The sequence below is a fragment of the Homarus americanus genome, unplaced genomic scaffold (assembly GCF_018991925.1).
Source record: "Homarus americanus isolate GMGI-L3 unplaced genomic scaffold, GMGI_Hamer_2.0 scaffold23617, whole genome shotgun sequence".
Classification (NCBI taxonomy): Eukaryota; Metazoa; Arthropoda; class Malacostraca; order Decapoda; family Nephropidae; genus Homarus; species Homarus americanus.
The window spans coordinates 6,489,692-6,514,798 of NW_024720711.1; the positions used below are offsets into that span (position 1 = coordinate 6,489,692).

The following is a 25,107-nucleotide window of genomic DNA, read 5'->3' on the forward strand; positions in this document are numbered from 1 at the left end:
CATTTAACTGGAAGAGAGAGCAACAGGACAAATACAGTTTAGGTGAAAGGTTTCTAATCCAATAGCCGGGTTTGGGGTTATAATCGAATAACAAGAGCAGCAAAAGGTGAAGGAGGAATTATTGGCCCCCTCTGTGGTGGTTCACGTGGCCTTGTTAGTAAGTTAACTTTGACCTGAGGTATTTTTTAGTGTCTTTATCTTACTTTATCTCTTTATCTGAGCTATTTCTTTTTATTGTTCATTTCCCTTGTTCCCCTTTCTCTCTTCATTTGCGACATTTCTTTTAAGTTTCAATGCTTTATCTAACTTTCTCTATTTCTTCATCTGCGTTATTTCTCTCCCTTTTCCTATTACATTAATGGTGAAACGTTGTGTACCTTGCAGTCACCTGAAGTAGAGTCGGCTGCACTTATATCTGGTACAGTGGCTGGTGCGTTTTGTGAGATGTGGTAGCTCTGTGGAATGTTTATCTAGTATCCGTAGTTGAGCTACTATTAGGGTCATTCCGAGAGCTTTAATACATTGTAAACAAACACAGAGGTGCCACATCTCACAAAACACACTAGCTTCTGTACCAGGTATAAATGCAGGCGAGTATACATAATGACTCCCACGTTAAACAGTTCGAGCGCCACTCTTTTTCCCCTAACAATACAATCACTTCCCCACCTCCCTCTATAAGGAGCCACAAGGAAGGACACCCTACAAAGAGCCGCATGGAAGGACATCCTACAAGGAGCCACAAGGAGGGACATTCTATAAGGAATCACATGTAAGGACATCCTACAAGGAGCCACAAGGAAGGACATCCTACAATGAGTCACAAGGAAGGACACTCTACAAAGAGCAGCATGGAAGGACATCCTACAAAGAGCCACAAAGAAGGACATCCTGCAAGAGCCGCATGGAAGGGCATCCTACAAGGATCCACAAGGAAAGACATCCTACAAGGACATCCTACAAGGAGTCACATGGAAGTACATCCTACAAGGAGCCAAAAGGAAAGACATCCTACAAGGAGCCACAAGGAATGACATCCTACAAGGAGCCACAGTCACACCCTACAAGGTGCCACATCCACACCACTTATTTGTAGACACAAGTGTCTCTCCCTGTTTGTTGGGAAGACATAAGTGCCCCAACCTAGGTGACAAAAAATGGGGAAAAAGAGAATGCGTCCTTCACTTAGTCAGGGGAAAAAGACGTCCCTCACTTGCGTGGGGAAAGAGGCGGCCCTCACAGCCCAGTAAAAATAGGACACCCTCTCTCGCTGTACAAAGGGAGTCCTTCTACTGACATTCTACAGCAAGATTTTTCACCGTGTGATAACTTTTCGATACATGTATGCCTTTGACCGAGCGTTTATGTGACACACACACACACACACACACACACACACACACACACGAAACACACACGAAACACACACACACACGAAACACACACACACGAAACACACACACACACGAAACACACACACACACACGAAACACACACACACACACACAAGAAACAGTCAGGTGTACATATAAATACTATCACAGTTTATATAATTTATCATAACTGTAATGTACTTCCGATTTACCTTAGTTTATATTATATATCATAACTATATTAAGTATAACCGCTATAATGTATTAACTATAACAGCTGTAATGTATTAACTATAACCGCTATAATGAATTAACTATAACCGCTATAATGTATTAACTATAACCGCTATAATGTATTAACTATAACCGCTATAATGTATTAACTATAACAGCTGTAATGTATTAACTATCACAAATGCTAAGACATTATACTCGTATTTGGACCAAACTAATTTCATTAAGATCAGACGAGGTATAAAGCGTTGTAGGTGTTTAAAGGTGTGGGTTGTTAAGGTTGTGGGTTGTTAAGGTTGTGTTTTGTTAAGGTTGTGGGTTGTTATGGATGTAAGGTTGTGGGTTGTTATGGATGTAAGGTTATAGGTTGTTATGGATGTAGATTATGTTTACCATCATTGAAATAGATGTCACATTATCAGAGTTATCCTCCTACTCACACCGGAGGCTTTAGGTGAGTGTTATGATATTCCTGTCAACAATCAAGGCTCATATGTACATCAATTCTCGACTGTCAGCTTGAGGCAGTACAGTATCCCCCCCACCACCACCCAGCCCACCTCCGACCATCATCACCACCATTCACTACAGCGCCCCCATTCCCCGACCACCACCACTCACCACAACGCCCCCTCCCTCGACCACCACCACCACTCACCACAACGCCCTCCCGACCACCACCACACCACAACGCCTACCTCGACCACGACCACCACCACCACTCACCACAGCGCCCTCCCTTGACAACCACCACTCACCACAACGTCCCCTCCCCCGACCACCACTACCACTCACCACAACGCCCCCGACCACCACCACTCACCACAACGCCCCCTCCCCTCAAGGGATTAAGTAACCATGTTCAAGTTAGTCATCGTACTCCGGGGATTGAGTAACAGTACTCAAGGAAGTCATCGTACTCAAGGGGTCAAGGAAACACGTGATGTGGAACTACTTTGGATATAAAAACTAATTTATATCTCCAGCTTGGGGCTCCTCACCCCCCCCCACGAGTATTAAGAGAGTCCTCCTCCTCTCTTTTATGATGCACTGGATGACCTCGTGCAACGTTACATCCGGTGTGCAATCTTGTCTGACCCTCGTTCGCACCAGTGATTCCAGGACATGTGTTATTCAGAGTGCTACCGGTAGTAATAATATTGGGCGTGAGTAAGAGACAGGGGTTTAGTGTTGTGTCAGACAGAAGTTTGTTTCGTTCTAAGATGGTGAGGGAAGGTGGTGATTATCTGGCTTAGAAAACAAGGTTTGGAAAATTTCCGGCCGCATTTCGGGCTTCTCAGATTTATTTTTTTCGTTAATGATACTCATGAAAGTAATGATTATTTTAATTGCATTTAAAAGGACTGGTTTCATTTCTATTTACCACAGTCGTAGCTAGTGAAGAAACAGAGGAAATTAACCTATTACAGTTATTGCATGGCCATTACGTTTTATGTAATTGCCAGAATGGTAATCCTGATTATTACAATTGCTGCTTTAATGTTGTGGACAAAGGGCCGATTGGGCCAGATTAAGCTGATCAGATTAGGTCAGGCTAATCCCGTTGCTAACGATCTCCTGCTGGACCCAACACCGTCCTCCTGTGCTCGAGTTGTGTAAAAGTGCCGGTGTGGGGCGTCATGGTGTGGCCCAGCGAAGACCTCACACCACAGACCAGACAACAAGAGGACAACTTTTGCATCACGTGAAGATTAGCCCCCCTCAGCATTATTAATATGATGATTAAACACCCTACTGGTACCTGGGGAGAGGGGGATTAGGCTAGAGTAAGTTACGTTCGGTTAGGTTAGGTTACGTTCGGTTAGGTTAGGTTAGGTTACGTTCGGTTAGGTTAGGTAATATGTTATAGGTTTGACTCTGTTACGTTAGGTAAGGTTAGCGTTAGTGTGTTTAAACATCAGGGGAAATAAACTAGGGTGCCTAATCTTCACGTGGTACTAATTTAACACACAGTATTGTCCGTAACTAAGTTTTCGTCACGAACAAATAAAACCTTTTAAATCGGGGCTTTGAGATTCTAATGACACGGAGCAATTAAACCTCAGATAGAGTCAGGTACGTTGATGGCACTATTGAAGGCGTAATTAAGATAATGAAGGAAGCACTGTACTGTAATTAAGCCTGTGACAATGTAGTTAACGTATGAGTTAAATACTATTCTATGTAATGAAGTTGTTGAATGAACTTACTAGAGCGTTAAGCAATTACTGTGGCTACACTTGAAGTATTCTATTGATGATATGTGTGTACAGGTGAGAGTAACAGGTGTGTACAGGTGAGGGTAACAGGTGTGTACAGGTGAGGGTAATAGGTGTATATAGGTGAGGCTAACAGGTGTGTACAGGTGAGGCTAACAGGTGTGTACAGGTGAGGCTAACATGTGAGTACAGGTGAGGCTAACATGTGAGTACAGGTGAGAATAACAGCTGTGTACAGGTGAGGCTAACAGGTGTGTACAGGTGAGGGTAACAGGTGTGTACAGGTGAGGGTAATAGGTGTATATAGGTGAGGCTAACAGGTGTGTACAGGTGAGGCTAACATGTGAGGGCTAACATGTGGTACAGGTGAGAATAACAGCTGTGTACAGGTGAGGCTAACAGGTGTGTACAGGTGAGGTAACAGGTGTGTACAGGTGAGGCTAACAGGTGTGTACAGGTGAGGCTAACAGGTGTGTACAGGTGAGGCTAACAGGTGTGTACAGGTGAGGCTAACAGGTGTGTACAGGTGAGGCTAACATGTGAGTACAGGTGAGAATAACAGCTGTGTACAGGTGAGGCTAACAGGTGTGTACAGGTGAAGGCAACAGTTAGCTGTAGACTCGTTCAGTTTATAAGAAAAAGAAAAATGGTGAAGACATTTGTGTTTACCTGTGGTCAACCTGCTTACTAGAAGCTGGAAGTTATGTTAAATTCATATATGGTCTTTGCTGGGCTGTATTTTGACCGGATAACCTTAAAATAGTTAATTCAATTTGACTGCAACAAAAAACAACAAAAAACAAATTGCTTTTTTCTACTATCTGATAAGACACACACACACACACACACACACACACAGCTCAAGGCTCCACTATTGGACACTCGCCCTCCGTGGTCTCATGGTGTAATGGTTAGCACTTTGGACTCTGAATCCAACAATCCGAGTTCGAGTCTCGGTGAGACCTGGTCGTGTTTTAACGTCGAAGACGTTGACTTTTTAGTCATATGCGTCGACTTAAAGGTCACTCACGTACGTTAATTTTAAAGGTTGCTTACGTCAATTTAGCAGCTGTGTGCGTTGATTTAAATTCAGGACGTGTACGTCGATTTAAAAGTCACACGCGTCTCTTTAACGCCTTGTACGTCGATTCAAAGGTTCGATTACGTCGAGTTAAATGATTTATACGTCGATTTCAGAGTCCTACACATTGTTTTAAATGTTTAAACGCCGTCATAGGGAATTATACGCCAATATTAATGTCTTAAACGTCGCGTGAAGCCTCATACGTCACTTTAAACGTTCACAATATACTACTACTGTCTCACACGTTTATTGTAAGTAAGAAACCGACAATGAAAGAGAGAGAGGAGAGAGAACCAGATGAAAGTCACATATGATGAAAAAAGGATAATGAAAGAAACATATGATGAAAAAAGGATAATGAAAGAAACATATGATGAAAAAAGGATAATTAAAGAAACATGATGAAAAAAGGATAATGAAAGAAACAAATGAATGAAGTAATGGATAATGAAAGAAACAAATGAATGAAGTAATGGATAATGAAAAAAAATGAAAGAAATATTTATAACTGAATCAGATGACAAATAAATATCACTGCATAAGAAAAGCAGATGATAGAAGAGATAGATAATAGAGAATAAGAGAGAAAGAGAGAGAGGAAGAAAATAGAAGGCGGGAGATAATGAACAACACGAGATAGTAAATGACGATGGGAAGAGAATTATATTAATTTAATAATGAGCTGTACCAAACCGCTCTCCTCTGTGTATGTGTGTGTGTGTTTGCTTACCGGAGTCCAAAGAGATATGTAGGTGAATGCGTGTGTGTACGTCCGTGTTTAGATATCCCTAGCCACGTGTGCGCAAGTGTGTGTATGCGCATATGTGGTGTCACTAAAGAAAGAGGCTTGAGAGATTGAGTGCAAGAGAGAGAGAGGAGGAGGAAGAAGAGGAAGAGAGAGAGAGAGAGAGAGAGAGAGGTTAGGCTAGCTGCTGGCCCCTGAGTGCTACTCCGCCAATAGCAACACATAGGAAGATCGACTGTCACCTCCCTCCCTCTTCCCTACTCTCCTCTCTCTATTTCTCTCTCTCTCTCTCTCCTCACCCGTTGTCTCTCCCTCTTTCCTTCTCTCCCTCTCTCTTTCTACCTTATTTCTTGCTTCCTCCCCCCTATCTGTCTCTGCCTCCCTTCCTCCTTACCCTCCCTGTACCTCCTTCCTTGCTCCCTCCCCCTTCTCTACCTCCTTCCCTCCTCACCCTCCATCTCTTCCACTAACTCCCTGACCGACGTATATGTATGTATGTATGTGTGCATATGTGTATATATATGTATGTGTGCATATGTGTATATATATGTACATGTATATGTGTATGTATATGTGTATATGTATGTATGTGTATGTGTGTGTGTACATATATGTATATGTACTGTCAATGAATATGATGCATCTCTTTGAGTACGAACCTCTGTCCTGCATGGCAGTGAACAGTGACATTACCCATATGAATCTGACCTCTATACATTTATAGCTGTTAATGAATTTGATGTATTTCTTTGTGTATGAACCTCTGTCCTGCGTGGCAGTGAGAAGTGATGCCACCTTCAGTGTCAAGACCTAACTGAATTACTCAGAATAGGCAAACTGTACTACAAGCTCTGCCAATAAATTTGTTAAAGTAAAAAAAAACCTTTTTCCTCATCCTTTTTCTCTCTCCCCCTTCCTTTTCTCCTTACCCCCCTTTCTCTCTCTACCTCCCTTCTCCCTCACCCTCCCTCTTTCCGTTCTTCCTCATCCTCCACCTCTCACTCTCTACCTCCCACCTCACCCTTTCTCCCCCGTTGCCTCCCCACTCTCCCTCCTTCCACCCCTACCTCCCCTCCCTCTCCCTCCCTCTCCCTCTACCCCCTTTCTTCCTTATCCTCCCTTCATTCTGCACCCTTCCTCCCTCCCGCCCTGTACTTCACTCCCTCTTCACCCCCTCTCTCTCTTTCTCTCTTACTTTGGACATACCTCCAGCCAGGGGGAGGAGAACCAGAGTAAAGTGTGGAAGTACGAGGAGGAAAAAAGGAGAGGAAGAGGGGAGAGAGATAAAAAGAGTCAAATTACATAAAGTTAGAGTTGAGAGAGAGAGAGAGAGAGAGAGAGAGAGAGAGAGAGAGAGAGAGAGAGTGTGTGTGTGTGTGTGTGTGTGTGCCTGAAGGAGGAAGGAGGAGGGGGGAAGCAATCAGAGAGAAACACCACCACAGTTCAAGACGGTCTCGTTTAATTCGCCTCCCCCCTCCAGCATCCACTGATTAAAACACACCCAGATTACACATCGCCCTTATCCCCAGGCGAGGTGTTGAATCGCCTCCACACCCGTGCCAATAAAGCGGCCAGACTCCGATAATGAGAGAACCCCAATAAAGTCCATCCATTGTCAGAGTACGGACCCCTGAGTACGTTCTCTCAAGCATGCGACACCGGCCTGCACACACACACACACACACACACACACACACGAGAGGAGAGGAAATACAATCTAGATTATCAGTGAGCAGGTTGACACCACCACCAGCACACAAACAAACTAGCTCTGGGGTGCTTCACAAACAAGCCAGCGACGCTTCTAACACGGTAAACAATGGCAAGCGAGCGCGTGTTTTGTTTTCATTGCTGAGCTAAGCGTTGGTGAGCGTCGGTGCAGACCAGAGCAAAATTAATCCCGGGGTAGAACTGGCACGAGTATTGTAACACATGAAGGGGTGTTTGATCGCGTCCAATTTGGCGATGTATCCGAAATTGGCAAGTTCCCAATGGCCGAGGGCGCTTACCTCCTATTATTATGTAATGGGATTATGTCAAGTGAGGAACGCCTGTCGCCCTTATATACCTGGCGGTGTCCACTCCTTTCACCTCACCCTAGCTTATTTCACCTGATGATAAAACACCTCAACGTTACTTGGGGGCTGGGCTGGGTTATATAGGTTAGGTTAGGTTAGATTTCGTTAGGTTAGGTTTCGTGTGGTCAATTCATGTTAGGTCAGATTTCATTAGCTTAGATTAGGTTAAATTAGATTAAGTTAGTTTCGATTAGGCTAGCGTTAGCGTGGTTAATGTCATGGTGAAATAAAATGAGTGGGCTAATCTTCAGGTGTATTTGTGTATTTCTATTTGTTATTATGATTAAGATACAAAACATATCCACAGTTATTACCAAAACCTAAGTAATAATAATAATATATACCATGTTCTTCACTGCTGGGTTGAAACACCATTCTTGTGATACCGTCGGTGCCAGCGAATTATTATACCCAGTACTTTTAACACGTAAATCTCTACCTGCACTGATATTTCTAAATAAATTCTCTTAATCAAGGCGCCATTTTTATGAGACTGTCGCCACATACATAATTTCCCTATATTTCAAAGTCTTACTGAAATTATCACCATATGCAAATTATTCCACTTGTACGTAGCACCAAACTCCCACTGAAAATGTCACAATATGGGAATTCCTCCACCTGTACTTTATACCAAATCCGTAACTGCGCTGACCAGCGTGTTTAAACCCTGGCTACGACTCTGACAGGTGAGACGAGGAGCACTGGGAAGAGTTAGTTAATCAAGTGTGTGTGTGTGTGTGTGTGTGTGTGTGTATGTGTGTGTGTGTGTATGTGTGTATGTGTATGTGTGTGTGTGTTAATACCCTCCCGTGCTGTACAGTATTGTTTACATTATTTTATATCCAGTCAAACATACATCCATGCGTATCTACCAATCATGTGCGTTTCCAGTAAGCATGTGTACACCACCAATTCGTGTGTATGTGTGTTCATGTGCGTCAGGTATTAAGAGATGAATGGGTAGTATTATTTGCTACTTGTTCCCCCTCCATCCCATTTCCCTCCCATTTTCCCCTTCCATCTCATGTCCTCCTCTCCCTCCAATTTCCCCCTCCCCCCCCTCATTCCCCCCTTCCTTCGATTTACCCCCTCCCTCCCATTCTGCACCCCCGCCTAATTAGTTGGTTGTATAAGAACTAACAGTGGACCTCTCCTCCCTCTCTCCAGGTATCCCCCCCCCATTACAGTCATCCAATACCCATTTCAAATCATCCAATTCTTACTCATTACAACCATAAAACTCCATACCCACATTACAACCAGTCACCCAAAACACCCATTACAATCACCCATAACCACCCATTTCAAACACCCATACAAAATATTCCCCACCCTCACCCAAAACCCATCATCTCATTATAACCATCCACTTTCAACCCATTTCTAACAACAAACCAATTTTCTCTCCGACCTCACCCCCACCTGCCTAACCTTCCCCCTCCACCCTCCCTACCGTCAACCACAATTAGCAATTTAGCACATTCAGACAAGCTCAAGCAGCGTCTTCTCCAGGGCAGTCTTGGGTCGGGACATTTTTCCGCCTAACTTGTCATTCCATCTCTTTTTAAAATGTTCACTAAGAGGCTAGGAAATGTCTTCTTGCTCTGAATTCGGGTAGGGGGGTGGTGGTGGGTGGGGGAGTGAGTGGTTGGGGAATGTGGGGTGGTGGGGTGGTGAGGGTTGGGGTGGTGGGAGGGGTAGAGGTTGGGTTGGGGGGTGGTGGGGCGTGGGGAGGTTGAAGTGGTAGAACATTTCGTTGAGGGGGGAGGGAGGGAGGAGAGGGGGGAAGGGGTGGGGAGGGGGGTGGGTAGTGGGGAGTGGGAAGCTAATGGGGTGAAGAGGGTGAGGGTTGGGAAGAGGTGTATGGAGGGGAGGTGGGGAGGGGAAAGGAGTATGGAGTGGGGGAGGAAGTAGGACATTTCGCTGTGGGTGGGAAGTGAGGGGGGGGTGAAGAGGAGGGAAGTGGGAGAGAGGGTTGAGGGGTAATGGGGGTGGAGAGAAGTGTGGGGAGGAGGGAGAGAGGAGTGTGGAATGAGGGAGGAGGTAGGACATTTCGGTGTGGATGGGGGAGTGAGAGTGGGAGTGGAGGTCTGGGAGTGGAGGTCTAGGAGTGAGAGCTGGGGGCGGGAGGACACCGCTCGATGGAGAGACAAATTGTCCAGCGTTTTATTTTCTCGTGGTTGATGATGATCGTGAGGCGTACTGTGGTCTCTCTCTCTCTCTCTCTCTCTCTCTCTCTCTCTCTCTCTCTCTCTCTCTCGTTCACTATTTTATATTCACCTCAGCATATACTGACTCCGACTAAGGCGATGCTGAGTATACTGTTCATCATGTTTATATACTTATCTATCTATTTACAGTATATAAGTTTATAAGTAATGAACGCTACTTTTCACTGGTTTATAAGTAATGAACTCTACTTTTCATTGGTTTATAAGTAATGAACGCTACTTTTCATTGGTTTTAAGTGATGAACGCTACTTTTCATTGGTTCATAAGTGATAATGCTACTTTTCATTGGTTTATAAGTGATAATGCTACTTTTCACTGGTTTGTAAGTAATGAACGCTAGTTTTCGCTAGTTTATAAGTAATGAACGCTACTTTTCATTGGTTTATAAGTGATGAACGATACTTTTCACTGGTTTATAAGTAATGAACGCTACTTTTCATTGGCTTATAAGTGATGAACGCTACTTTTCACTGGTTTATAAGTAATGAACGCTACTTTTCACTGGTTTATAGGGTGTGAAATTAAATCTGACGAGGACTGCAAAACCACAGGAAGATCTAAAAAAAATGGTATGGTCTGAAAAATGGCAGATAATTTAATGTGGACAAATGTATAATATTTAAGTCTAGGTGATGTAAACAGAGAAACCAGATATCAGATGAACAACGTTGTTATAGAGAAATCCGAGTTAGGTAAACGTTGATTTGGAAATAGAATAGTGGATGAGTGGAACAAGTTAAAGAACGTTATAATTAATTCGAACACGCTGGATAGCTTCATATATACCCGAGGTTGGACGGATATATGAGCAATAGGGGTTGGGTGTAAACGGGACTGCCCAGTATGGGTCAATAAGCCAGCTGGAGTTTCCTCCATTCTTATGTTCTTATTGGTTTGTAAATGATGAATGCTACTTTTCAAGTGTTTAAGAGTGATGAACGCTATTTATCATTACAAATCAATTAAGAATACCAAACAACACAGAAAACAAAAACTATGACACTAAGTACAGTCGGGGTCAAAAGTATGCTCCCTCCCAAAATGAAGCAGTATCGACCCCAAGTGAGATAAAACAGCACACCCGCACCAGACAACATTCAGGGTAAGTAAGTTCGGAGACTCATTCCCGTGATTCAGTATCACTACGGGGAGCGAACTTTTGTCCGCGACTGTACATGTTAAAACTCCACATCACCTCTTAACCTACACGATCCTTTAGGAGATAGCGCCCAGATATTGCCAGAGGTGTTCAGGGAATTCTGGCCACACCTGTACAGCTCCCCTTCCCCACAACCACCCAAGCCGTGGCCTCCGGAAATTTTAACGTATACCACAAGTTTAATACCCTGGCGGACTAGGGGGGGGGGGTAAGAAAGGGGAAGGGGTGAGAAGGGTAGAGTGGGACGGGAGATGAAGGAAGAGGAAGGTGAGGGGGAGGAGGAGGGAGAGGAACGGGGAAGGGGTGGGGGTAAGGGGGAAAGGAGGGTAAGGGGGAAGGAGGAGGGGAGAAGGACGGAGAAGGCGAGATGAAGGGACGGGGAAGGGGGAGAGAGAGAAAGAGGAAGGGATGGGGAAAAGGGAAGGGGAGAGGATGGAGAGTGAGGAGAGGATGGAGAGAAGGTAGAGGGGAATTGAACGAGGGGAGTGAGGTAGGGGAGAGGGGAACTGGTAAAAGAAGGGCGAGAGGGGATTGATAGAAGAGGGAAGAAGAGAGGGGGGAATTAGTAAAAATGGGAGGGAAAGGGAGAGAGAGGGAGGGGAAAGGAAAAAGAGGGAAGGAGAGCCACCAACCAGAACGAAACTCCCATCTAAGACCATGACAGACACGACCTAAACCCCCCCCCCCTAAATAGAGTTAAGGTGTTTAACCATCAGAAGAAATAAGCTAGGGTGCCTAAGCTTCAGGTAATTAGATAATTCTTCTTGTCAACACACCTGGGGCTCCTGCCAAAATCTGCGCTGGCCTTAAAATGTCTTTGACCGAATCGATTTACTATTTACTATTGTTTGCAGACCTGTACTGTCTTGTTATGTGAAGTTGTACGGTGATCTATCTAGGACTGTCTTTATACCTCAACCATCCTTAATTAATAACTTTTACTACTATTACTGAGGGAACTAAGGGATTGTGCCTCTAGGTAGGGAAGGAAGAGGTGTAAGGGTTTCCGTGCTTCCAGCTCTCACTGTGACTGTCACGGCAGACCTCGTCCTCTAGCGCGCCAGGCGAGTGAGACATATCCCCGTCGTTTTATTGGGCGGTCGTGTCCGGCTAGTGCGGCGGCGACGTTCCCAGCATAAGTCGCACCTCCGCTTCCTCCTGCTGCTCCGCTTCCTCCTCCTGCCCTTCTTCCTCCTCCTACCCCTCTTTCTCCTCCTGTTCCTCTTCCTCCCACATTTGTTGGTGTCGTGGATATTGCACACGCCAGCCACGGGACGCCTGCCACACCACCACCGCCTCGTGAGCACAATTTCCGTTGCCTGCCTCTCCCCTCCCCCCCCTCCATAACACAGCAGCGCTAACCTTGAGCCACGTCATCCACCTTCCCTAGAGGCCTACTTCCATTCCCCTCCCCTTCTCTCCCTTCCCATCCCATCCCATTCCCTCCCCTCTGGTTCACTTGAGGGACCTCCCGATCATTAGAAGTAGAGAGAGGCATTCTAATATGTTTTTCTACATCTCTGGTAAATACAGAGACCGACTAATACAATCTTGGAATATAACCTTTGGTGGTGGTTGTTATATCACAACCCCACCAACACTGTTATAGGAGATATATCGGTCCACTGACAGTATATTCCGGGTGTCATTCCTATACTAATATCTCCGCTCACCACCAGAAGTTCTGTTACCTGCATCTGTCAACGTTAATCAGTCCTCAGGTACACGGGATGAGTGAGGCAGGTGTGTTAAGCTTCACAACACATCTGTCAATGTTAATCAGTTCCCAGGTACACGGGATGAGTGAGGCAGGTGTGTTAAGCTTCACAACACACCTGTCAATGTTAATCAGTTCTCAGGTACACGGAATGAGTGAGGCAGGTGTGTCAAGCTTCACTGGCAGGCTGCAACACACACACATAAGTTCCCCTGAGTTGAAGGCTAAACTTATTAAGAGGACCTTGTTGTTGATTGGGTCACTTCTATCTTTTCACTGTTCCTCTTTCTTCATTTGTCACTTCCTCTCTTCTCTATCGTATTCTTTTCAAGCATTTCTCTCTCTTGTCTTATTCTTTATCCTCTTGTGTTTATTCTCACCTTCTCTCGTATTTCCATTCCTCTCCTTACATGAACCACGTGGCGCAACACAAATTACATGATGCAGCGCAAACACATGATGCAACACAAACACATGACGCAACACAAGCACATGACGCAAAACATAAACACATGATGCAGCAAAAGCACATGCCGTAACACATAAGCACTTGATGCAACACAAACACATAACGCAACACAGACACATGACGCAACACAAACACATGATGCAACACAAACACATGATGCAACACAAAACACATGATGCAACACAAACACATGATGTAACACATAAACACATGACACAACATAAGCACAACACAACATAAACATATGATGCAACATAAACATATGACGCAACACAAAATCACATGATGGAACACTCACACTCCACACAACATAAGCACGACGCAAAACTTTAACAACTGACACAACACATCAAACAAGGTGCCATCATCATATCTGAAGGTTGGCGACTACAGCCCTCCACTATAAACAGTTCCGGGTTGATATAAGGAATAAAAATGTACTCACAATGATTTAAAACACGAAAATGAGTTTGGATTTAGTCTATAAGCAATGACTATAGTTTTTATATACAGTTAAACCAATACCCGTGTTATACCGGTTTTTTATATACATAGACAAGCAGAATCGCCGCCCTCCGGGCGGCTCTTTCACTAGGCCACGAAAGGACGCCACCCTCCGGGAGGCTCAACATTGTCTTACTGTAGTGCATTAAGGTAGACCACATTTTTGGCTTTGCCATTAGCAGCAAGTATGTACAGATTTTTGCCAGTTCCCACTCTAGAGCATCCAACATAGAACTGTCCATGAGAGAAGCAAGGAAACACCAGGTTTAGGCCAACCATCTTTAGGGACTGTCCCTGGCTTTTGTAGATGGTCATGGCAAAGCTCACTTTAACCGGGAACTGAAGTCGCTTGAACTCAAATGGCAGGTCAGTGGTGACGAGAGGTATCCTTGGTATAAAAATGTCCACTCCTTTAGCTTTTCCTTTCAGTTTTGTAGCTTCCAGTACATGTGGCATCATGTTCTTCACCACCAGTCTTGTGCCATTGCAGAGGATTGGTGGTTCAAGATTTCTTAAGAGCATTATAGGAGTTCCAATCTTGAGTGAGGTGGAGAGGAGGCAATCCAGCGGGCTCCAAAGAATTAAGGAATTCTGCAGGGTACTGGACTGCTTGGTCTCACTGCCTGGAAGCTGTCTGAGTAGAGTCATGTTGATTTCAGCCACTGTTTCATTCTTTGGTGCCAGAATTGCGCGTTCACGCAGCCACTTGTGATCCTTGTAGTGGTGGATAATGTTTGGGTAGACCATGTTAGTGAGCTCAGTTGAGGACTTTACAACATTTCCACATCCTTGAGGAATGATTATTTGTCCTTCTGAATCAACAGGGAAAGTTCCATTCCCAATCTGTAGTACAAAGTTTGCAAACCGTCCAGCATCCTGATCTCCTTGTAGATGTACTCTCATGTTTGTGGATAGGGTGAGTGTCTGAACACTTCTGCAAAGGTACGATGCCTTGAGGCACGCATTCAGTTCATCAGCTGGAGTGCTTCTAGCAATGACAGGTAGGGTCTGGCGAAAGTCTCCAGCAATGAACATTGTAATGTCACCCAATAGCTGGTCATTTTCTCGTATGTCTTGCAAGGTCCTGTCCAATGCTTCAAACGCTAACTTGTGAGACATAGTGCATTCATCCCAGACTATGAGGCTGCATTTTTCTAAGAGTTTTGCCTTTGCCGATCCTTTTTTGACGTTGCACACTGGATTCTCATTGTGAGCGAAGTTGAGAGGCAGTTTAAATGTTGAGTGTGCAGTACGTCCTCCTTCTAGTAGTGTTGCAGCAATGCCTGAGGATGCCACAGCAAGAGCAATTTTCCCCTGATGACGTACTTTGGCCAACAGAAGGTTGATCAGGAATGTTTTTCCTGTCCCGCCAGGTGCATCGAGAAAGATCATACCTCCCTGCTCCGCTTGTATCGCTTGCATATCACTACATATAACACCATCCATCATCACTACAGATCGGTAAAGTAGTTTCCGAGATTCTCATGCGGACACACACACAAACACACCACACACAAACAAACAGACATACTTCTTTGTTTTATATAGATAGATGGAAGAAATTTTGGACGAACAGAGGTAAGAAGTGTGAGTGTGTGAGTGTGTCGTAGTGAATTAGCTCTGACGTATCAAGGCGGAGAGAGAGAAAGGGAGAATGGGGAGGGGGGTAGACCTTCCTTCGGCCCTAGGAACCAAGGGCCTAAAAAGGAAAAAATCAGCTTGTAATTATACGATTTTGTTTTCATGTTATGGTTTACAGTAGAGATAGGTTAGGTTCGGTTAGGTTATATTAGGTTGGGTGTGTGTGTGTGTCCTCCTCTTGGTCAGCAGAGAGAGAGCACTTATTATAGCGTTACACGAAAGAGAGAGACCTCGTCATTAAAGTATTACACCATCAACAAACTTCAGTAGTTCACCAACATGTAACAAAACTCGGGGTAATTAGCCGAGAATCCTCCTGTTAACTGGACCACAACTTTCCTCCTCCCAAAATATCTTTTATGAACTCCAGGACGAGAATTAATAATTTTGTGGTTAAGTTAACGTTTTGCTCTCTGCATAATGGTGTGGAGGAAGCGGGAACTTACTGCTGATCTCTCTCTCTCTCTCTCTCTCTCTCTCTTATCTATTCTATTTTTGTACTTATTATTTCACCACTTATCAGCTTACTAGTCGTCGGGTGGCTCATTCTACAGTGTTAGTACAGGAGGAAACCTGTCATGCTACACTGGTTAACACCCTCCCCACCGTGTTCAGATCGAACCCATGACCTATAAGGATACCCTAGATAACGCGTTCTCCTTATATATAGAAGTGATTAATAAAAATAAAGAAGAGAATGGGAGAAATTAAGAGAAGGAGAAACGACACGGGACTCAGGCCTTCCCAGGGACGCGCCCCGTCGCCCCATACCAGCGCAACACCGTGTCTTATGAGCCTCTTTTGCTGGCGTGGCCCGAATGCTCCGCGCACACGTCGTTGCCCCGCCCACTAGGTGCCTTCCCGGGCTTTCCCACGGCAATTTACTGATTTCAATTTTGGTTATGGTCGTCTTCCCCAGCACCAGAGAGGCCGGACTGTACCTAGAGACATCCCAGTCAACAATTAAGGTGAGTTGAAAGGTTATATCGGGTGTGGTTGTTCAGTAATAAATATATTTACGAATGCAGGCGGCGGCCTCGACCCGTTTAAGTTTGCATGTGTAACGCCTCTCGCTCCTTCCCGCGCTTTCTCCCCCGCCCACTAGCTCCTCCCCTAGGCCAACGCTCGCATTTTCCTGATTGGTTCCTGCCCCGTACTTTCTCCGCCCTTCTCCTTGGCCACCTTTTCCTCCTTCCTGGTCGTCTTGCGGGTTGTAGTAGTAGTAGTAGTAGTAGTGTCTTAATGTTACACTCAGCAACAGTCGTATTTACACCGAATAAATACGCTAAACAGGACCATATATAATTATCTTTCATTATCTTCCTCAGATAACTTGTGGCATGTTTTCTTCTAAATGTATCGTAAATAAATTAAAGATAACTCTTGAGTATTTCTCACTTAACAAGATAACTTACAAGATGGTTGAGAGGAAGTTGTGTTTAACTCAGCTTTAAATAATGTCACCAAGACGCGAGTTCTTTTAATAATGACGTTGTAGCATTAATCATCATCATTATCTTTCTACTACTACTACTACTACTAATAATAATAACGATACTACTACTACAATTTTTTTTTAATAAACGTGGCCTCCAGCCTCCCCCAATAGCCACACCTTCGCCACCATTTAATTACCTTAATATTAAATATCCTAATACATATGTAGCTATCCTATCTGTGTTAAATTAGTTGAGCCGCAGATCTATGCGGCATTCAGTGACAGTAGCCTCATAGTCGACATCTGCAGCAGTTGTCGGAATTGGGGCAGAAGCTCTCGTTCCCCTGAGGCAGAGCAAAGCCGACCGAAGGAGAGAGAAAGACAGTCGACATCTCATCCAGGCTGTAACGAAACTTCTGGGCTGCTGCTTCTGTTCGGAGATCACCTCCGCGAGTCTGGCGTAGAAATATCTTGCACTTGGTCCCATCCCACCATAGGTTGTGAACACCAGAGGAGTGAAGCTGCCTTGATCAACGTTTTGGATTCTCTCCCCATATGCCCTTATCTTGTCGTTCTCGTTCCTCCTGTGTGCAGCATCGAGAGCTAGGTTACGGTGACAAGCGGCCATGGGATCAAAAATCCTGATGTCGAAGAAAGCTCGCTGTCCCCGCGTCCAGAATCCTCGACAACTGACGTCCACACGGGCTTCGTTAGATGTGTTTGAAGTCCTATGTTGGAAGATCTCACCATCCAATGGAAGGAGGGTCGGTTCTACCATGACATCCCGGCAGATTTCCTTCAACATATTTGCTGTAAGGTCCCTTACTTCGTCATGCCTCATGCATATGAAGCCCCCTTTCTTGCACACCATGGCTTCTTAACTTACATTATTAATCATCAACATATCATCATAATAAGTCCCCTGTACCGGTGTCAGCTGGGTGAGCCCAGTAATGACATCTGCTGAACACTGTTACTGACACAAGGTAAACCGATTTACTGAGGGAGTGTCCAGTCGTCTCATATAGGTCAGTATGTCTACATTTAATCTTCGTATTCATACGGGAGTACAAGTGAATGATCAATCTTAACGGTCACCTAACCTAACCTAACCTAACCTAATCCTAGTTAACCCTCTCTAACGTAACGTAACCTAACCTAACCTAACCTGCTATTACGATTATTTTCTCTCGGTTAAAAACAAAGTTGAAATTACGAAGTCGGTTCAGATGTGTATAAGCCTCGAGTCTTATTAGTAGTAGCATTAACTCACGGTACTCCACAAGTCTTATAAACGTTGTCTCATAATCTTATACTTCCCCATCAGACTCCTCGACCACACATTCTAAGTCACTTTACTCCCTCGCTTTACCCCCATCCCTTTCCCCCTCCCCGCTTCCCTCCCTCCCTTGCCCCCTCCCTCCCTCCTCTTCCCCCATCAGCCTCCTCCTCATGCTGCCAGAAGCCCACCTCAAACTCCTCTTCGTTTACATAATGGTACAAGTCTTCTCGCATAGTCTTAGAACTTTTTCAGTCAAGGGAGGTCGTGGACATAGTGGTAGAGAGGAACACGCACGCACGAGACCCGTTACGAGGCCAGGTGTTTTACTGCTTTGTAAATACTGAGATCGTTTTATCATACACAACCCCCACAGTATATGTTATTGTCAGTTCCTTCCAAGAAAAACAACAGTTAATATATTCTTTAAACAGCCTTTTTGAACCTCATTTTAACAGACAGCCTCAAACAGGTAATCAAAACAACAGTATCTACAACAGTGAAACAATCAGCTATAATCAACCCACCAACAGGTAACCAATTATTATACAATGCCTCAGGAAAGTAAAGGAGACTAGACTATCAACGTCAACACCTAGGAACAAACACCAGGTTCCAAGCTTATGTTTATGCAAGTTGGACGTGTATGAGCGTTTGTCATGGTGTTTAGAGGACCCTGTGACGTACTGTGAGTAATGTGATGGCAGTATCGTAGTTCAGACGAGAGATGTTGACAAACCTTCAGAAAGATAATGTTTGTTATTATGTTACTTTTTATTTACATCTTGTTCATTTATTGTTCATTGACTTTTGTTTTTGTATTGAATATAGATATAATTTTATGAAGAAGTTGATTATTATTATTATTATTGTTACAGTATATTAATTTAGTAAAGCAATCAAAGGTATGGTAATCTGACGGCCTCCAGGGGGATGAACCAGTAACAAACTCCCCTGTTCGTCCACGTAAGAGCCCGAATTAGCAAACCTTGATGAAACAAAACACTACAGGAAGAAGAATATTAATCACTACTGAAGACTCGTGTTGTTCCTGAAGATGATGCCACAAGAGAGGTTGGTGAAGAGAAGCGCTCGCCTCCACCGTCCATCACTGTCAAAATCCTTCTTATCGCATCACCAGCCAGGAAAGAATGATCATCCCTCCAGGAGCCAGATATATACAACAATTATAACATTCCTACCAGCCTCTTCACGAGACTTTACAGTGGAACGAACGTAATTTATTAAAGGAAATTGCTAATCCAAAGTCTTTAGCTCGGTTGCTGAAGCTGTATTCATGATCATAAGTTTCATCAACAACTACCTCGCTGGCAAGGGGTCTTGTGCCATCATGCTGCTCTTCCACAGTGCATCTCTTTGTGTACAGAGGAAAGGAAAATAAGTCGGTGGATTTTCATTTTCTGGTGTTGGCAACAAGTCCGTCGCCTTGTTGATTCTTCAGAAGGTGTCAGAGAGGCCGCCACATTACTGAAACCGAGTCAACATACTTTAGGAATCCCTCAAGGTTGCGAGGCAACAATCCGTGCAGCTCGGGGCCGCTATCAACGATCTAAGTGAAGACAAAGGTTTAGTGAAACTAGATTTCATGAACGGCTGTAACCTGGTTAAGGGAGAAGCGGTTACCAAAGGTGTCCAACTATATCTTCCTCAGTCTCCTCATTTCATCTTGGCCGACAACAACAACACTGACTCGGCACTTGTGTTTGAGTAACGTTCAACTGGATCATCCCCTCCCACCTCCTTCCCATTTATCTAGTGTTGAAGGTTCTTATACCCGGCTTAACAAGTGAGATCCTCGTCTGGTTCTCATATGACGACGCTTCCTGATACAACAGAAGCTATGGAGTCTGACTTGGATCAGGTTAAGCTGTCCGGGAAGACTCTTGATCTCTACCTTAACCTTATTGTTGTATCTCACAACCTAATCACCACACAACAAGTTTACCCACTATTACTGACAAGGTACTGGACGATGTGAGTGTGTCATTTACGAAGGAGACAAGAGGCACTGATGCTCACCACACGTCACACCTTCATACCTGCTGCCTAACTTTACCTGGGCAATGGGTTCCTGACGGTTGCGTATTGCTTCACTAACTTAAAATTTATTAAATATGACACGAAAGTTAAGTACAGGTTTAATAAAGCACTTAGTCTTCCCCTCAAAGACTCCCGGTTGAAACAAGTAACACTCCAGGGAAGCCTTAAGAGCACCTCAGCGGGCGAACTTTCTTTGATGTATTGTGTGACTGTCAGCAGACGATTAAAACATCTTTTAATGAAATATGGAGAAATGTTTGTTTGAATGTATAAAAATAAATCTTTGAAGGATATTTTGACTATGGCAGCCACAAGTTACCTGACATATTCGAGACCCACTGCGTCATACTGTTGGTCGTGGCTCCTGACCACCTTCCTTCTGTTAATTGTGTTATATTTTTAGCAGTGGAAATATTAACGCGAGTCTGCTAAGAAAACCTGATTATTTATGGAAGAAATGAGTGAATGTCTACTTGTCTGAGCTCATAAAAGCGCAACTACCCTGAGTTGTGCCTTTGGCAGCGGTGATGATGAATCGTCATCTTCTGAAACTGAGTCAAGAGTCTCTTACACCAAGTTCGACCCATCAGGAGAAATATCCCTCGAGGCCGTGGTGGGAGTCATCCAATACGAAAGGCAGATGACTGTTTCTGCTAAAAAGAACATCAGCCACACGTTGAACGAAGCAAAAAGTTTATATAATTAACTGGTGAAAGAGATAAAGTTAGGTTGCACACAGCCGCTCTTGATAATGGCCTTTGTATCATTGATGACGAGGCGCTGTCTGAGGAAGGAACTGAGCCTAAAGAATTATCCAACAAGTTACACAAGCCCGCATCTCTACCAACTAGTTTCTCCTTCTTCTAAAATCTTGAGAAGTTTGTAGAATTACCTCTGGAAATTTACTTTACTAAGTTTACGATAGGCGTCAACTCGTTAACTGACAAGAATCCTGGGGGCGAATCAGAACATAGTCTTGTGTTGCTATCCATATCTGAAAGAATATTACCTCATGAAAAATCTACATTAAACTGAAACTACGCCAGAGTGGAATAATAATTTTAGTAATGACTTTCTTTTGTTACGACTAAAACAAGAGGCTGGCTAAAGCAATCTATGACAACTGTACATCTCTTGCTAGCTGAGGAATAATACAGTGTTGGCCAGGAAGCTTATGACTCTTTTATGACAATGAATCACAGTAAAGCCGAGCACAGTGATACATAATTCATGACCACATCTTGCTAGACTTACTCTCGTTCTGCTAAAGATAGGATGCGAGAGTTTGGTCTTTTATTTTATCTTATAATGCCAAAATATTCCCATTATGTTATTTCCTCGCTCTGAGATTTCACTTAGTAGGGTAGGTTAGGTTAGGGTAGGTTAGGTTAAATTAGGTCAGGATAGGGTAGGTTAGGTGAGAATAGGGTAGGTTAGGTCAGGATAGGGGATGTTACGTCAGATTAGGGTAGGTAAGAGGTCAGGATAAGGTAGGTAAGGTTAGGATAGGGTAGGTAAGGTTAGGATAGGATAGGGTAGGTTATTTCAGAATAGGGTAGGATAGGTCAGAATCGGGTAGGTTAGGTCAGGATAGATTAGATTAGGTCAGGATAGGTTAGGGCAGGTTAGGGTAGATTAGGTCAGAATAGGGTAAGTCAGGTTAAGTTAGGATAGGATAGCATAGGTTAGATTGTCCCTCAAGCGCTACAACTAACCAGGAACCACAAGATACTTCTCGCTAATCATCACCACTTATAACACGTAAAATATAATCCAAGAAGTTTAGTCGACACGTACAACCAGGCGAGTGTGGAAATGAGACTACAAGAATATTTCAGACACGCATTTCTCTCAAACCTGAATGAAAAAGTAATTATGCATTTGTAAAATGGATATTGAAACGGAACTGGGATTATTAAGGGCAAATGGACTACCTTAACACTAGCCTTTAACTATTCACTTCATCTTCTACGTCACTTGTTAACTTTGTAGCCGGTCAGGGGAGAAGCGACTTGCTCCCTCCTCTACAGCACGAATCTCTCAGTCAACATCTGTTTCAAGGCCAATTTGGTATAAATATCGTGGGAACAGCATTATCATCCTTCTGTTATCATCTTCCTCCTGTTATCAGCTTCCTCCTGTTATCATCTTTCTCCTGTTATCATCCTTCTCCTGTTACCATCTTTCTCCTGTTACCATCTTCCTCCTGTTATCATCTTCCTCCTGTTATCATCCTTCTCCTGTTATCAGCTTCCTCCTGTTATCATCTTTCTCCTGTTACCGTCCTCCTGTTATCATCATCCTCCTGTTATCATCATCCTCCTGTTATCATCTCCTGTTACCATCCTCCTGTTATCATCATCCTCCTGTTATCATCATCCTCCTGTTATCATCATTCATCCTCCTGTTATCATCTTCCTCCTGTTATCATTTATCCTGTTACCATCCTCCTGTTATCATCATCCTCCTGTTATCATCATCCTCCTGTTATCATCATCCTCCTGTTATCATCTTTCTCCTGTTATTATCTCCCTCACCCACTGACTCTTGTACAGGTGAAGTCATCTTAACTTCAGCTTATCTTACATGATGATTAAACACCCTAACACCATCTGGGGGATTTTTACATTATTTTGAATTGTATTAAGTTGTGTTATGTTGTGTTAGTTTAGTTATTTCACTCTAGGTTTGGTTAGGTTAGGTTAGATTAGATTAGGTTATATTAAGTTATGGTACGTTAGGTTTGGTTAGGTTAGGTTAGCATTAGGGTGTTTGAAATACAGTTTAAGTTAATCTTAATGGAATCCGGAAGAAGATACGAAACAAATTCAAAACCTTTCACTACAGCGTCTTCAAACCTTGGCCACGATACCATCTGTCGTTGTTGATGTTATAGGTTTGGAGGCGCAGTGAAAGTGTTAAATATCATGGAAACCACTAATCCAGCTTAGTCATCATATCAGCCAGCTTAATCACACCAGCCAATTCAAACTTATTACAGGAGAAGAGAGTCCATAGTCACGTCGTGGTCTGCCGCCCACCTCAAGCTGACGACAATCTTCCTGTAATCTTAAAGTTTTCCCTTCGAGCGTCACTCCCCGCATTGGTCTATACATCCCAGCACTGCCATAGCCTCCCTCGTCCCTGTCAACTATGAATACAAATGTCCTCTGCGGCACAATGACAGTATGCTGATAAGGTCTTCATGGCGCCATCTGTGGGTAGCTCGTGTGGGTGAGTGCCATCTGTGGGTAGCTCGTGTGGGTGGGTGCCATCTGTGGGTAGCTCGTGTGGGTGGGTGCCATCTGTGGGTAGCTCGTGTGGGGTGACATCTGTGGGTAGCTCGTGTGGGTGCTAACCGAGACCAAACGAAAACAACGGCGTCACCACAGTAAGGCACAGTACAGTACAGCCATGAGTAGCCAAGCCATCATAGCACATCCCAGACAGTAGCACACCCGAGATCCCAACACAACTCGACACATCCCAACACATTTTAGAACACCACAATCACCATCACATTTCAGTATATCCCAGACACCCAAGCACATCCAAGAGACCCCAACACATCTCAACGCACACCAGACACCTTAATGCACCCTAGCACATCCTAATACACTCCAGGACATCCCAACACACCCCCAGCACATCTAAAGAAAAACCTCTCAAGCGTACGTAAAAGAACAACGTCTCTCACCCCTCAAAAAAAACTCAATGTAAAACAAAGAGAACAGACATGAGAATAAAACCACAATGTAAAAAAAAAGGAAACTACAATCACACAACTCCCCCTTTAAGACCCCCCAGAGCAATAACGCATTAAAATACAAAACTCTGGAACACTCTTACTATGATGTCCACCTTGGGGATGAAACTCTTGGTGTCTGAGGTAAGAGTAAATTAAATCTCCTTTAATGAAGTTTTTTTTCAAAGTTGTAAAAATAAATAAATAAATAAATAGCAAAGCTTCCTCAGTAATCAGTGTCCTGTTTCAGTGAGTCAGTAAAGTTCAGTGAGTCAGTAAAGTCTTGTCTTCACCTATACAAGAAATAAATCCCAGGAAGAAAGTATGATAGACGAAAGAAGAAAATTGACCAAGTTGAAGATATGATTATTATTCACCATGTTTCCATCATATTCTCCTCTCTTTGGGGGTTGGCAATGGTTCCTAAAAGTGCATCCACTTTCTCGCCAACATGTGATCGACAAGACGAAATGAGGCACAGGGTCCGACTCTGGTAAGGTGCAGCCGCGTGAGCTAGACCGGTGATTCCTCTTGTTGATCACATGATGGCGAAAAAATGTACTCTCTTGCGGACGCACCTTGACCTCAACCCCTTGAGTACGAGGACTTTACCACAGTAGGATATTTAACCCCTCGAGTATGGTGTACTGAGTACAATGACGATTTCATGAGGTGCGGTGCCGTAACCCTTTCAGTACGATGACTTATTCCTCCGAATACGATGACACTGTACTCTAGGGTTTAAGGTATAGTAATGAATGGGGTTAAAGTCATCGTACTCAAGGGGGTTATTAATCAACGTACAGGTAAAGGCGGGTAGTGGGTCGCCTCCCCCGCCTTCCTTCCTACATATGGTCTCTTCCAGTATCCATAAGCGCAGCAGATAGTGTACAGTCCTGATTTTACTACCGAGTGTACAAGGGCTGGTGTACAGGGGCTGGTGTACAGGGGCTGGTGTACTAGACTGGTGTACAAGGGATGGTGTACTAGACTGGTGTACAAGGGATGGTGTACTAGACTGGTGTACAAGGGATGGTGTACTAGACTGGTGTACAAGGGATGGTGTACTAGACTGGTGTACAGGGGCTGGTGTACAGGGGCTGGTGTACTAGACTGGTGTACAAGG

The 25,107-nt window shown here is 44.0% G+C and overlaps 1 non-coding gene across 1 annotated transcript; it reads left to right on the plus strand.

The window, feature by feature from the left end:
• Positions 1–4,719: 4,719 nt before the first annotated feature.
• On the plus strand, positions 4,720–4,791 carry Trnaq-cug. Its single transcript has one exon. It is a non-coding gene; the product is annotated as a tRNA-Gln (tRNA).
• Positions 4,792–25,107: the final 20,316 nt, after the last annotated feature.